The 13,400-nt window shown below is 40.4% G+C and overlaps 1 protein-coding gene across 1 annotated transcript in view; it reads left to right on the top strand.

The window, feature by feature from the left end:
* PAK1 (p21 (RAC1) activated kinase 1) overlaps positions 1-13,400 on the top strand; it is a 103,298-nt gene that overhangs the window by 1,883 nt on the left and 88,015 nt on the right. The window contains exon 2 of the mRNA XM_066175564.1: positions 4,968-5,039. The gene's annotated coding sequence lies outside the window, so the exon portion shown is untranslated. The remainder of the gene's footprint in view (positions 1-4,967; positions 5,040-13,400) is intronic.

Genomic DNA, 13,400 nt, shown 5'->3' with positions numbered 1-13,400 from the left:
CACTCGCTTGCTGGGAGAGGGTGTTTGACAGAGCGCCTGGAGGAAGCAGGTGGTGAGTCTTGGGCTTCTCCAGTGGAAGCAATGCTAAAAATAGGCATCAGCCTCATTCTGCTGAATGTGGTAACGTTGGCATTCATAGCAGGGCCCAAATGGCATCAGGATTGTCCTGGAAAAATAGGCATGAGCTCCTTTAGGATAATTCTTAGGGCCTGGTAACTGAGAAGGGTGAGCCCAGCGTGAGGTAATTGGGAAATTGGGAAATGCTTCCTGTCCTGTAAGGCTGGGGCTGAGTTTTCCTTCAGTCTCTCCCTGCAGTGCTATTTTGCAGTATTTGGCATGGGTTGTACCTCTTACCAGAGTGTTTTTCTGGTGGGAAAAGAGAAAAAAATGCCCAAGCTCTGAGCACATGAATGGTTGTGCTGTGTGTCATTGGGTATACTGATTTATTTTGCCCCCTAATAAAACAAAAATAAATGTGTTTTGTGGTGCTTCTTCCCACTTTTCCTCCTCTCTGTCACTGACTGGCGATGTGTCTTTAGGAGTGTCCAAATACTGATTTGATGAACTGTAAAGTGCTGCAAGTGCTGCAAGCAATGTAACCACTGTGCTGCAGTTCAATGCACCTGCAAGGAGGGGCAAATGCTGAATGATTTTTCCGGAATTCCAACATCCAGTAGTTTTGCCACAAGGTGGCATCAATGAGAGTTTATCAGACCTCGCAGGAATGACTTCTGCCCCACCAAGGTCCGCACAGAGTGTTTCTTGCAAGGAGGCAATACACAAGATCTATTACTTCCAAGGAACAACAGCAAACTTTTAACTGAAGGTCAACCTACCATAAAGATCAAAGTTGAAACGTATAGACTTATTTCTCTAGAAGGGAGTGATATGACAAGCTCTTTCTCATTTCCGGAAATGTAGGACCATTTAGACATCTGGGCTTAACAAGTGTAGGGATAAAAGAGTATTTGGAAGGTGCATTTGGCTTTGAGAAATAGGGTTGTTTTTAACAGGAGAGGGGAAAAACAACCGTTGAACAGTGATGATATAAAGAGAGGAAAGGAGAAAATGACAGAGCAGTTAATATTTGGCTTTTACTATTTGTACAAGATTAGATGTCAAAAAACCTGAGTGAGGCAAGCCTGTGATAAGTCATCATGTAAGTCTCAAAACATTTTCATGAAAACTATGCATTGAAACAACTGCTTTTCCCAGGAATGATGTTCTGTAGATGTAATGTGGAAGGGAAAAACCCTGGTCTCTTTCAGAGCCTTGTTCCTTGTGCATATGACCAGTCATGAATTTGTCATTTTAAAATAGACTAATAAGGTAGACGTTTGATTGAATAGCACGGTCTCGAGGTGGATTACTGGAGTGTGGATTGGAACTGATTGCATCTTTTAGTTATCTGAACGACCAGCTGTGAATGTTTTACTTCCTGGTGTACACATAATTGTCTTTTTTGACCACCAGAGGGTAGTGCCATTCCAAACAATTGCTTTTGGTATGCTCCTATAGGAGCTTTATTTTCTGTTTTGCCACAAGGAGGTGAGAATAGTAGATCTCCTAGGTTCAAGTTCAAGCCCTTAATTTTGTAATTTGCAAAAACGAGTGTTCAAACCCGAAATGTCTCTTAAAATTCACTTTACAACATACAGGTTTTTGGTACTGAATTAGGCTCATCAGTTTCTTCTTGGTGGCATCGGTGGCACTGTCTCATTCCAGGTTGTCTTTGTGTATGGTCTCTCCTCCCTGAACAAGATTCCCTCATGATGCTGCTGCCTGCTCTATACCAGGACATATATAATTTCCCTTCTGTCTGATTTGTCCCATTTACTTTTCTCCTCATTTCAGAATCTCTCCACATACTTTCTCCCACATTCCCTTCCATGCAAATCAGTCTTTGTATTTTCCTTCCTATTTGTGTGTATTCCTAGTTTCCTTCTTTGCCCAAGCCCTTGTATTTCCTGCTTTTTCTGTATGCAGTTAACTGCCCTTAGCTGTGTGTATGGTTTCAGCCCCTTTCTTTCTTAAAATTCCCTCATCTACTTCCTTTTCCTATGGCAGGCTGAGTCATTTGGAGGGTTTCAACATGCCAAGAATTCTTGGATGGGTTTTGCAGGGGTGAAATTGGGCATTTTCATGCTGGAAAATGCTGAAAAACACTTCCATCTACATTAAGGAATTGAATAATTGCAGAGCAGCTGAATCAGCTGAATGTAGTTCAGGTACCAGGGAATGTGTCTCCTGTTTTCTCTGTAGTGGTTCAGTTGGTTTCCCCCAAAATTAGTCGATTTCCACTGGCATTTAAAGCTGCATTGGAAATACAGAAAGTAGAAGTAGTCATAGTGCCTCCAAACAGAAAATCCTTGTAAGGCAGGCCCTGGCAAGCTCGGGCACAGCTTCACCACAGCTTTTCTTAGCAAGCAGCTATGGAGTTTTGGGACATTCCCCCTTTCTGGCTACATTTCTCAGCAGTTGGATACCAGAGGCAGGATTTGCACCAGAGGGCAGCCGGAAGATCTGGCGTGCAGAGAGAGATCCCGGTGCATGGGGAGTGGGGAAGAGCCGGGGATCACACCAGCATGGGAATTGCTCAGTATGCAGGAGTCTGGGCCCTTAGACAACACACCAGGGAGCCTTTGATTTCAAGGCAAGTAATGTCAGTGTCCGTGGGGGCTCTTGCCACTAGGACCTGGTGAGGGCGTTGGCACAGATCAAAGTGTGGAAATTGTAGACTCTTTAAAGCTCAGCCGATACCAGCAAATTGAACAGCATCAGGAATGTTCCTGAGCACCAAACTCAGCTCTTTCTACTGCTTCTCATAATCCTTACATGGTTTTAGCCTGGGCCAATGTGGAGTATCCCAAAATATTCCAGGGTGTGGTTTAGGGGATACATCCTGATGTTACAAATAGGCAGACTGTGCTTTCATGGACTTTTTGAGGCTTTCATAGACTGGACATTGGATGCCCTGTGCCAGCTGGCCTCAGGGGCAGAGTCTGGTCCCAGACTTGTTTAATTTACTAATGTGAGTGTAATCACAGTGACTAGGCCTGACCACTGGGCTGAAAATCTGTTTTTGTAAACCCTGTTTGGTTTAGACACCAGGAACCGAAGGGAGGTTGCTTCCATCTATTCCTCTACTCTGCCTCCAAAAGTTACTGCATTAAACAAAAGGGTCAGAAGGTTTATTTGCTCTTCAGTCATTAATGGCCACCTTGCACCTCTAGCACTGAGTTAGACCACTGACTTTTGTTTTCTGATCATGTTGTTGGCTTTGACGGGAAGGGCCTTTTTTATTTTTCTGTAAGTGTAACAACCAATGTTTTTTTATTAGGTGAATCATGGACAAAGGAAATCTCTAAACCACCTGATGTTCATAATCTCTGAGGCAACAAGACATATCCAAATTAATATAGATAAAATCACTACTTGGGAATACCCTGACTCATACACAGGACCTTGAACTTGGCTTTGTTGAATTCATGAGGTTTGCAAGGGCCCACTAAATCCACTCAGATCAAAAAGCATAAAAGTTTAAAAAGCTAAAGGCAGAGTAGAAGCTTCACATTTTTTAGAGGCTCTTGTTTTTCAAGGCCATTTCTCATTTTTTGTTTGGTTCCCCCCACCCCGGATTATGCATTATAACCTTAAAAATAATTAATCCTTAGCTTTGCCTTTTTTTAAGTGTTGCTGTTAGCTGCCGTAGCCCATTCATGATAGTAAAATGACACTTGCTAACAAAAATTGCACAGTGTGCAGTCCTCCATCTTTTGTTCTCATCATGTTGCTTTCCATCTGTTTGAAGCTTGTTCCAGAATCAAACTGCTTGCCTTAAAACATGGTCCTGTGTTGAACAGGGAGTCCATGAAGCGATTGCTTGTTGTCTCAATATATCTGCTACACCCAACTTTCAAAAGAATTTTTAAGTTGCTTATGAACATACTTTGCTTGATTAAATGAGGTAACATAAAACCATATTCTAAGAACTGTAAATGCTGAAAAAACAGTGGAAGCCCCTGAGATTAAATAACTCATTTTCAGGTATGGTTAGGACTACAGTCTTCAAAAGAACCAACTGAAATCTCTGCTTCTGTTTAATATGTATAGTGCCATAGATCAAAAATTATCATTGCTTTCTTTTCTTTTTACCTGTGATTGTTTCCAGGAAAAAGAAATGTGTAAGTGCAGAACACAATATTCTGCTGAATTTGTGAAGAAAGGTACATTACTGAAATCTGCTTGCTCCCACTAATACTTAGCTTTCTCTCTATGAAGTATCATGGAAAAAACCCAACAAATGAATCACCACTGTGACTTAGAGTAGCTCCAGTGAATATTTTTGTACAAATACAGGTTTTAGGGACTGCGTTGTCTCATATAGCATTATAATATATTTAGTATGTCTTTGAGTTTTGCAAGGCTGGGTTAGAGACTTGGAATCCAGCAGTCTTTTTAGCACACTGTCTTTACACTCTTTGGAAACTTTTCAACCTGGTTCACACTCAGTTTTGTCTTTCTCCTTCACGGATCTGGGTTGTGAGTGGCATTCACTGTACTATGTGAGCAGGAGGGCTGGTGCTAGCAGTGCTCCCTTTCGCACTTGTTACCAAAGCAGTTTGGTTTTGGCCCAGGCAAAGCAGTTCTTGCATTCGAGTTTGATTGTAGGTAAACTGCGTGTTCAAGTGTAAGTCATCTCTCTGTATGATGTTGGTGCACACCTGCCAAGTGTCCTTCTGAACCAGTAATCAGACATCACATTCCCTTGACATGTATGAAAGCATTTATCAAAAAAGGTGCATTAGCAAGCGTGCCAGAAACTTCTCTGTGGGAAAGAAGTGAGTTCTTTTGTTCTCTGTCTCTCGGTTGTTACTGATAATGACTCATGTGTTGCTTACAGCCTTGAAAGTACAATAGCAGTAGTTCAGAAAGTGAAAGGGAGCTCTGCTTTTCTTTATGAACAGGTGATGAAAGATTTTGAGAGAAGGAGGCAGCCCATCTTGGAAGGATTTGAATCAGACAGCTGCAGGAGCAAGGTGAGTAGAGAACCAGATATAAAGGAAACGATCACAACTTTTAATTGACTCTGATGTTGTCTGCCTCTGGTGCCAAAGGAAAGATTGTGGAACTGAGGAAAATGAGCATGACTCTGATTTATGCCTGTTTTTATGTTTGCACCTTCACCTTGAGCTGTACCATGCCCATGTCCATTGTGGTTTCCTTCAGAGAGAGCATTTTGTAAGCTTGTCTTTGCTGGAATTCCTGTTGATGAGGTGCATTTGTTCATTGTCTGTTCCTGATGCCATGAAGCTGAAGCAAAGGAGAACTTCAGTGTCAGACAGGAAGATAATTTCGAGTGAGTGGCTCCCTGTGGCAGAAATTTATGTTAGTGAAGTTGTTCCTTCTAGTACTAGGAGACATCTCATGCCTGTTTATCCTTGCATTCACATAATTTCCTTGAAAGTTTAATAAGATTAAAGCTTTATTAACACAACAGGGTTTCTTTCAATTCACTCAAGCATATACAGCTTTTATTCTATGGAGAATTATTTTGTTTGCTTATATTTTATATTTCAATCCATGTATTTTTTTGCAGCCTGAGAAGAAGAGTTGAGTGGTTGATTCCTTCCATAATAAATCATAATTCATTTGTGAGAGATGAGGTAATCTGGTAGCAAAGCATGCATGCTAGTCAAGAGAGATGCAGTCTAATCCTCATTGCATAACCATGTGTTGTGGACTTGTTTTGAATCCAGCTCAGCCTGTCTGCAGCCTTCTACTTGTCAACTGTCAGTGTCAACACTTGGCTGTATGGATCACCATTACCGAATGGCATGCAGTCACATCTCAGATGGGATCTCTAACCCTCATGTAATACAATTAATTAGAAATAACAATAATATTGGAACATTACGTGAGCATTAAAAAGCATGTTTCACAGCACTGTTGCAAGATGCAGTAAAACGTTGCTCATTTTATTGGGCAGTATATCAACAGGTTGTTAAATGCCTTGTCTGAGATGACAGGAGGACCATGGATTATGTGGAGCCTCTTGACTCCCAGGTTTTAACCTTGATCACAAATCCAAGTGTTGACATCCTTGACAGATACTCCCTCCAGCCACTTCAAGTTATTGCTAAACCAAGAACTGTGACACCTGAAAGCGTAACAGAGTTCCTGTGTGCAGAGCACACACTCTGTGCTCAGGGCACTGGCTATGATTTTGTTGAGTTTTCTTTATCTTCAGCTGCCCCTACTCAGGTGTTCTGGGCCTAAAAAGTGAGCAATGGGTTTGCTATTTGCTGTGGACATGCTGGGCCCAATCTGAATCAAATGGAGCTTTGGAAGTTTTCATGAGGTTGAGATGAGGGCACTGAGTATCAAGAGACTCTTTTTCCTCAGTAAGATGTTAGACATCATGCTTCATGACAGATAATAAGCGGTAACGTGAAGGATAACATTGAGACACCAGACCTTAGAAACAAGTACTCTGTGAAGCCTGCCCCTTCTCAGTTATTCTACCTTTCTATGAGTTTTAGCCTGTTGAAGGGTACCACATTGAAGTCTCTCAAGCCTGAACTTCCATGTCACCATTAAAAAAAGATTGTTTAGGGTCAGATTCAGCCAGTGCATAACCACCGACAACTGCTAATTTTCTGTAATGCCACTGGTTTCCCAGAATTGAAGCTTTTGTTATAAGCACCTATTTTCTCCCACCTTCTTTGATTTCTAGGCCACAGGATTTCAAAAACCAGTTCAGTATGTGACTGAAATGAGTTTTTATAGACTTCTTTGGGAAAAATCATCCTGAGAAACATGAACAGATGCCTTTCTTCTCAGTCGGTAATATTTCTGAACTTAACAAATGAAACAGTTTCATTTTAGTTTCCATACTATTGAGGAATCGGACTGAAGTGCCATCACAATTTCCCAGTCCACCTAGGAGCCAAATAACCATGAAAAATGACACTTTTAAAGTTTATAGAAAAAGTAACAACTGTGCCACCTGCTTAGATAACCACTTAGATCTAATGAGGAGAAATGTGTTTGTAGGCATGTCAAGAGAACAGCGATACAATACAAACAAAAACCTATAAAAGCAATAAATTAACAATATTGTCAGGGCTAATTTTCTGGGAGGAGAAAATTTGCTAATTATATTTAGCAATGACATAAAATTGGATGACAAAATCAGAACAAAGAAGAACTGGAACATCATATAAGAATCCTGCATTACCTTGAGGACTAGAGTAATACAAGTCATATGGTCATGTACTGGGGACTAAGGAAAAAATCTGATAGAAGAGAGGATATTTGTAGAAAGAGTAGAGGTAAAACATCTGGATTCAGTTGCCAGCTGCCAGTGTACTGTGGACCAGTTGTAAGGTGTGCCTAGATGAAGGCAAATGAAATCTTGAAATGTCTATTGCTGCTGTTTCAGAATACGTGGAAGAAGCTAAAGCTCCGCATGGAGATTACCTGTTCAATATGAAAAACAATATAGACACAAGAACAAATGGAAAGATGTGTGAAATGTGAAGTAGGAGATCATTGCCAAGCCAGAAACCAAACACATTTATTTTCAGCTTTGATTCCCATGCTTCTAGTAGCAGAGAACACAAGTTCATGATTCAAGGATTCCTTTCCAGTCATGTTATCAGTTATGTTCTGATAATCACAGTTGAAAAATGTGCGGGCTCATTTACTGTCAGTAATACTTCTCCTTGCTAAAATACAACAACCTCCAAGAAACCTGGGAAGTAATCTTAAAGAAAACCCGAAGTCAAGTTACCAATTACATCAGGGTTCATTAGGCTGTGCCAGAGCACCACTGACTCGGCATCATTTGTCTAAACAATAAATATAAACAGGAAGAGGGGGTTTAATTAAGCTGAGGATCAAACAGAGGATTTCAGGAATGCAATGTCTCTCCCAGTCCGCTCTCAGCAGAATCTTCAGCCCAATCTCTGGAAAGTGAAATTGGACCCAAATCTAACAGGGGAAAACTGACTTGCGTGTAAGAGCAAAACTGAAACTGAAGGTCAGGAGAGTGAGAAAGACATATGTTTACTTTCAGAAGGAAATATACCCTAAAAAGACAGAGCCTAAGGCTTTTTTATTGAGCTAGGGCTTCAGAGAAAACTTGGTTATATAGGATTCTGCATCAGTGTTTGCAAACGCACTCACTCCAGACCAATTCCATAATGACCAACTGGCAAACCACCAATAACAAGGATAATAAATGCTTAAGATTTCAAGACAGAGACTTATAATGAACCAGGGAAGTAGACTTGGTAATACTACATGGAAATTGAATCCTACTGGTTCTAATGAATAGGGAGTATGGAGAAAAGGAAAAAAAAAAGTAGCCTTTTGTACGCTAAAGGATGCAATGCATTTAAAACATACTTAAAACATTCAAAACATAATAATTAGTTGCATGGATCCCATTAGGTGAAGTACTTAATAAGAATGTGTGAAAACCTAATTCCCTCACTGTTTACAATCTGAGATAAATCTAACGAACTGATATTAAGAGTCATTAGACCATAACTTTGCAAATTTCTTCAGAAATGTGACTGATATCTTGCCAGGGTAATCACAGCTCATATGGAGACCACAAAAAAGCATAACTTGCAAAAAAAAAAAAAATCAATTTCCTTTATTGACTTGTAATGGGGCCTCTGTTTGAGACTCCATATTTAGTTTTAATTAACTCTGATGCTTTTCAGCCAGGGGTCTGTTTGGGGCTGACTCATCCCTACCTCCCCCTGAAATTTCAGCCAGAGATGTTTAGTCGTTTTCCAGTATGAAAAGAGAAGAATAGGTTGTTTTTCAGTGTTAAAATGCCTTAGAAGCTCAGATCTTTTGTGGCGTGGGTTTTTTTTTAATTTAATTTTATTTTATTTTTTTTGGTTTTTTGTTTGTTTGTTTGTTTGTTTGTTTTTGTTTGGCAAGATGATGGGCTAAGTGTCAGGTCTGCACTTCTTGTGCCTATGAAAATTGACCTAAATTTGGCCAAGTCAGGAGTCTTTAAAAAAGAATCTCACTTCTCATGTTCTGAGGAGTTGTGCTGAACTTCAACAGTAAAATAAAACAGTGGGTGGGAGAATGACAGAGGCTGGATGAGATGATGGGAGAGAGGGGACATAAACAGGAAACTAGGACTGGCCTTATGAAGGTGTTGAATTGGCTGTGGGGGAGTAGAGAAAGATTTACCTAAATGGTTTGATGTGCGTGGGGACAAATATATTAGACAAACAAAACAGCAATGACAGGATGTATGGGAAGTGAGAAAATGAGACTGAGCAAGAGATGTTCCCTATAGGACTGGAGAGGTTAGCTCCTCCATCTTCTAGGATATTATAAAAATAAGAAAGAAATGCTGGGGTTCTATCATGATAAAAATCATAGAAAACTATAGAATAAAGTAATATTTTCTCTCTTCAAGTTTGGCCAGCTTACAGTGAATATGACTTTGAAACATGCAAGAAATTAGGAAAAAAAAAAAGAAATTGAGCTGCTGTTGCTTTAAAAGGTGGATTACTGACATATCTATGAGATAGCTAAATTATGGTTTTGTAAATTCATTGTGGTAAACTCTGTATTTCCAAAGGAGACTCAGCTTACTTAAGACTCAGATTGCATAAACTTGGTGCATAAAGGCAAATGACATCAATCTCCTTTTGAGTGAATGTTCTTTTTGTGAACCAAATGAGGAAGCTGGGACCCATGGAAAAACAGCACCAACTCAGGTAATTAAAATCCACCTGAGGAGTACATGCAGAAGGCAATAATTAAGGTGGTGCAGCTGACATTTACTTTGGCATTTTGCAGCCTTCAAATGCTTAGATTTGCAAATTTCATGAGTGTTCTTTCAGCTTCCTTTTTGTGCATTTAATTAACATTGTGTATTGTTTGTACAGAGGTAGAGTCTGGAAGCCCTAGGCAAGGATTCTAAGGCTTTGCAGTCAAAACACGGAATAGCTGTCAGAAGCCCAGATTTTTCAGTTACTACTGACTTGGACTACATTTGAAAAACTGAGATGTATGAGCTTTGTCTGGGAGCAGGAATAGCAGTGTGTAGTCCCTGGTTTGTCTACTTAGACTTGGTGCTTTTTTGAACTGGAGACATGTTCTCTTTGCACAGTCTCTGCTGTCCTTTGTTACCACCATAGGACTCTAAATGCTGTGCTGATAAAGATGGTTAGTAATACTATGTAATATAAAACCTTTTAAAATCCTTAAGCCTCGCTGCTGCATGTCAGAACTCCCCATCTAGATGTTGCAGGCTGAGTGCTGTTAACAAACAATAGAGATTGTAATTTTGTTTTGTTGTAAGTGCTTGTGGTTTTGGAGACATCCATTCTTCTTCTCCTTCCCACAGAGCTCAAAGTGACTTGGGTATGTAGTAGTGACTGTGAAAGTTTCTGGCTTCTATGCATTTCTTACAGCATTAGGTAAGCTGCTTGGTTTTGTAGTGACCCAGGTAGAATAGTCTTCCCTGAAAATGCTTTAGTGAGTGTCACTCCTTGCCTCAGGCAGGCAGGCGGTCAGGGACAGTCTCTGTCTTGTTCTTCATCCAGCAGTCCCCTCGGACTGAGCTGTGGGGATGAGGCTTCCTCAGGTCAGGAAACTTGTCTGAGGAGCTCAGTCCCTGTGGATGCCAGCCATCGTTCTGCTCCAGCTTCCTTAAGGTCTCCTGGTGCAGATCTTGGAAGTCAGTGCATTCTTTGGCAGCTGTGTCTCACCCTTTTTCTTTAAACTTATTTGGTATGTTTAATACAGGGAGGTTGTGTGAAACACTTTGGTTTCCGCAGCATCCTAGAAGCCTGGATAAAAGATTTAGTGAAAAGAAAAAGCAGATAACAGTAGGCTAAATATGTTGTGATTTGATTGTGTGGAAGCATGTAGACTTACACTTGGAAGGATTCTGGTCTAATGTGTGTGGCAAATTTGTGACTGACAGGAGAGTTTGGCTCAGATTGCAGGCATGTGGATGAACTGCAGGATCAAAACTTTCCATTCCAATTGGAATAACAAGAAAAGTCATCTCACACGCTCAGACAAACTTTGGTTTCATCAGCTGCCTTCTTTTGATGTGCAGTAAGTACCAGCGATCATACTTTAAATGATTACTTTGTTAGACAAGGGAGAAGTGCTGCTGTAGATGTTCCTAATGACGTCCCTCTCTGCCACAGAAGGTGACACCACAGCAAACAAAAATAGTGGGCATAGCTAACAGAACAGTTCCCTTGCAATCAAAGTGTAAATAACACTTTGGCATTATGACTTCATTGCTATATAATGCTTTCTTTGCAATTGCATTGCAAGCAAATTACTTTAACGAGAACCCAAATCTCTGTGGAGCAGAGGTCTCAAGGGTGCTATTTCTTCGTTGGCCATCCTGCAGGGCAACCAGCAAACTGCAGCTTAGCCTGTAAGCCTCTCAGAAGAACTAATCTGGCCTTGATGGAAACAGAGGCTTTACGACAAATCTGGAGAATTTAGAAACAAATGGAGATCAGGTGAGAAGTAAAAGGAGTTAACCAAAATAGATAGTATCACAAGAGTTATGTTTATTTTGTGAATTAACTGATTTTTGACAAGGAAAATGGGATCTCTTGGGACTTCAGTGAAGTAGTGGGTGTGTTGCCACAAAGAAAACTGGGCTAAACAGGCAAAAGTGAGGATTAGGGCAAGGAAGGTGACATAAACAGGTGAGGTCAAAGTTCCCTACTTATTTGGGATTTTGTGTGATTGCATCCTGTGAGGCCATTGAACTAGTTGTTTTGTGCCATATTGCTTATGTTAAACTAACAGGTCATGAAGGAAAGACTCATGGAAAATATGCAGAGAAACAGCAAAAGGGGTGAACCCCACTCTGGCTTTGCCAAGCTCTGTCTGAGTTGACAACTAGCAGCTGTCAGGGTGTTGTCACTGCATTTGTGTAGGCTGTGCATGGGGTTTTTTGGCTTATTTGGATTTGCAAGATTGTCTGTGACTGTCTGCTTGACATGGTCTGCTGGTAAGTCCTGGGCAAGTGCAAATTCTGCTCTGTATACCATCTGTAAACTTACATAAGATCTTTTTTCTAGTATTTCATAAAGTAGACCAAGACTTAATTAAGTGGTTTTGGAAGTAGTTTGCAGAGTGGACTTAAAAGGGAAATCTCTTATTCCTCACACCACGCAAAGCAATAATTTCAGCATTTCTGCTTATCCTGAATACCTTCAAATAATTGTGCTGTTAACAAAACACCAAACAAACCAACCAAAACAGACCTAGAAGGTTGAAGAGGGAGAAGACTTTGGAAGTAGAGAACTTCCTGTATAGGTTTTGAGGATTTGGGTTGCTTGCTGAGCTGATTTATTTTTTAAAAGCACTTAAGGTTAAGCATTTCAGTTTATTTTCCCTTACTAAGTGAGCCTTGTAACCTGCTGTTTTTGTGTTCTTCTCACTCATTATATTACCTTCTAGAGTTTGGGGAAGAAAACCAGGAAAAGATATAGGCACTGGCAAACCCTGATTGAAATTTGCTTAATAACAGCAACCTGCTTACTTCTTTTTCATGTTTCAACACAAATCTTCAGTTCTACATTTACTTATTAAGTCCGAGGACCATCTGCTGAAGGAAATTTAGCTACTGTAGTAGGAAGGAACCACATGCAATTCCTACCTGGGCTAGCAAAAGCTTAAGTGGACTTACTAGTGGTTTGAATTTAGTAGCATATATGCTGAAAACAATTTTTTTGGATAGCTCTGATTTGTATATGTGCAGAACATGTACATGGTACAGAACGAAACAGAGGTGATGAACTGTTATCCTACTCCCTGGCATAACATAAATGACTATCAAGGATATTGAGCAGAGGAGGATTTGGCCCACTCAGCTTATTAGGTTGTTTTCCTGGGTAGATTTTCAGTGCCTGTTTGTTACAGAGATTAGTCATGTATCTGCAATGTTGGATGGTTTTCCTCCATTTCTACAACAGGATGTGATGCTCCCAGTGGAAATAAGTAAATAAGGACAGTAACTCCTGCTTTTTGCAGTACCAGTGGGTGGTTTGGATGGGTGTGTGTGTGTGTGTGATGCTGGAGCTGTGAGTTCAGGCTTGGCAAATTATTACCAGATCATTTAGGTTGGAAATTATTATTTATAGTTAGTGTTATGGTTGTTCCTATAAGCCTTGGCCTTGCCATTGTGGTTACTGATAAAAATACCAGATTGAGGCCTTGGTCTTGGTCTGTATAAGATGTAGTCCAGGTGTGATTTTCATGTATGAGCATTTAACGAGATTTTAATCACTGTATGGCCTAAGCTGGGTGCATGTTTTGTTTGCTTAGTTCTTAAAAATGAAATGCATCAGCCAAAGATTGTGGCATCCCTGGTGACT

Source organism: Chamaea fasciata, unplaced genomic scaffold (assembly GCF_029207755.1).
Source record: "Chamaea fasciata isolate MVZ Bird 193981 ecotype frontalis unplaced genomic scaffold, bChaFas1.0.hap1 SCAF_2, whole genome shotgun sequence".
In the NCBI taxonomy this organism is placed as follows: domain Eukaryota; kingdom Metazoa; phylum Chordata; class Aves; order Passeriformes; family Sylviidae; genus Chamaea; species Chamaea fasciata.
The sequence above is the reverse complement of the archived record's forward strand: the minus strand, read 5'-3'. Positions and strand labels throughout refer to the sequence as shown.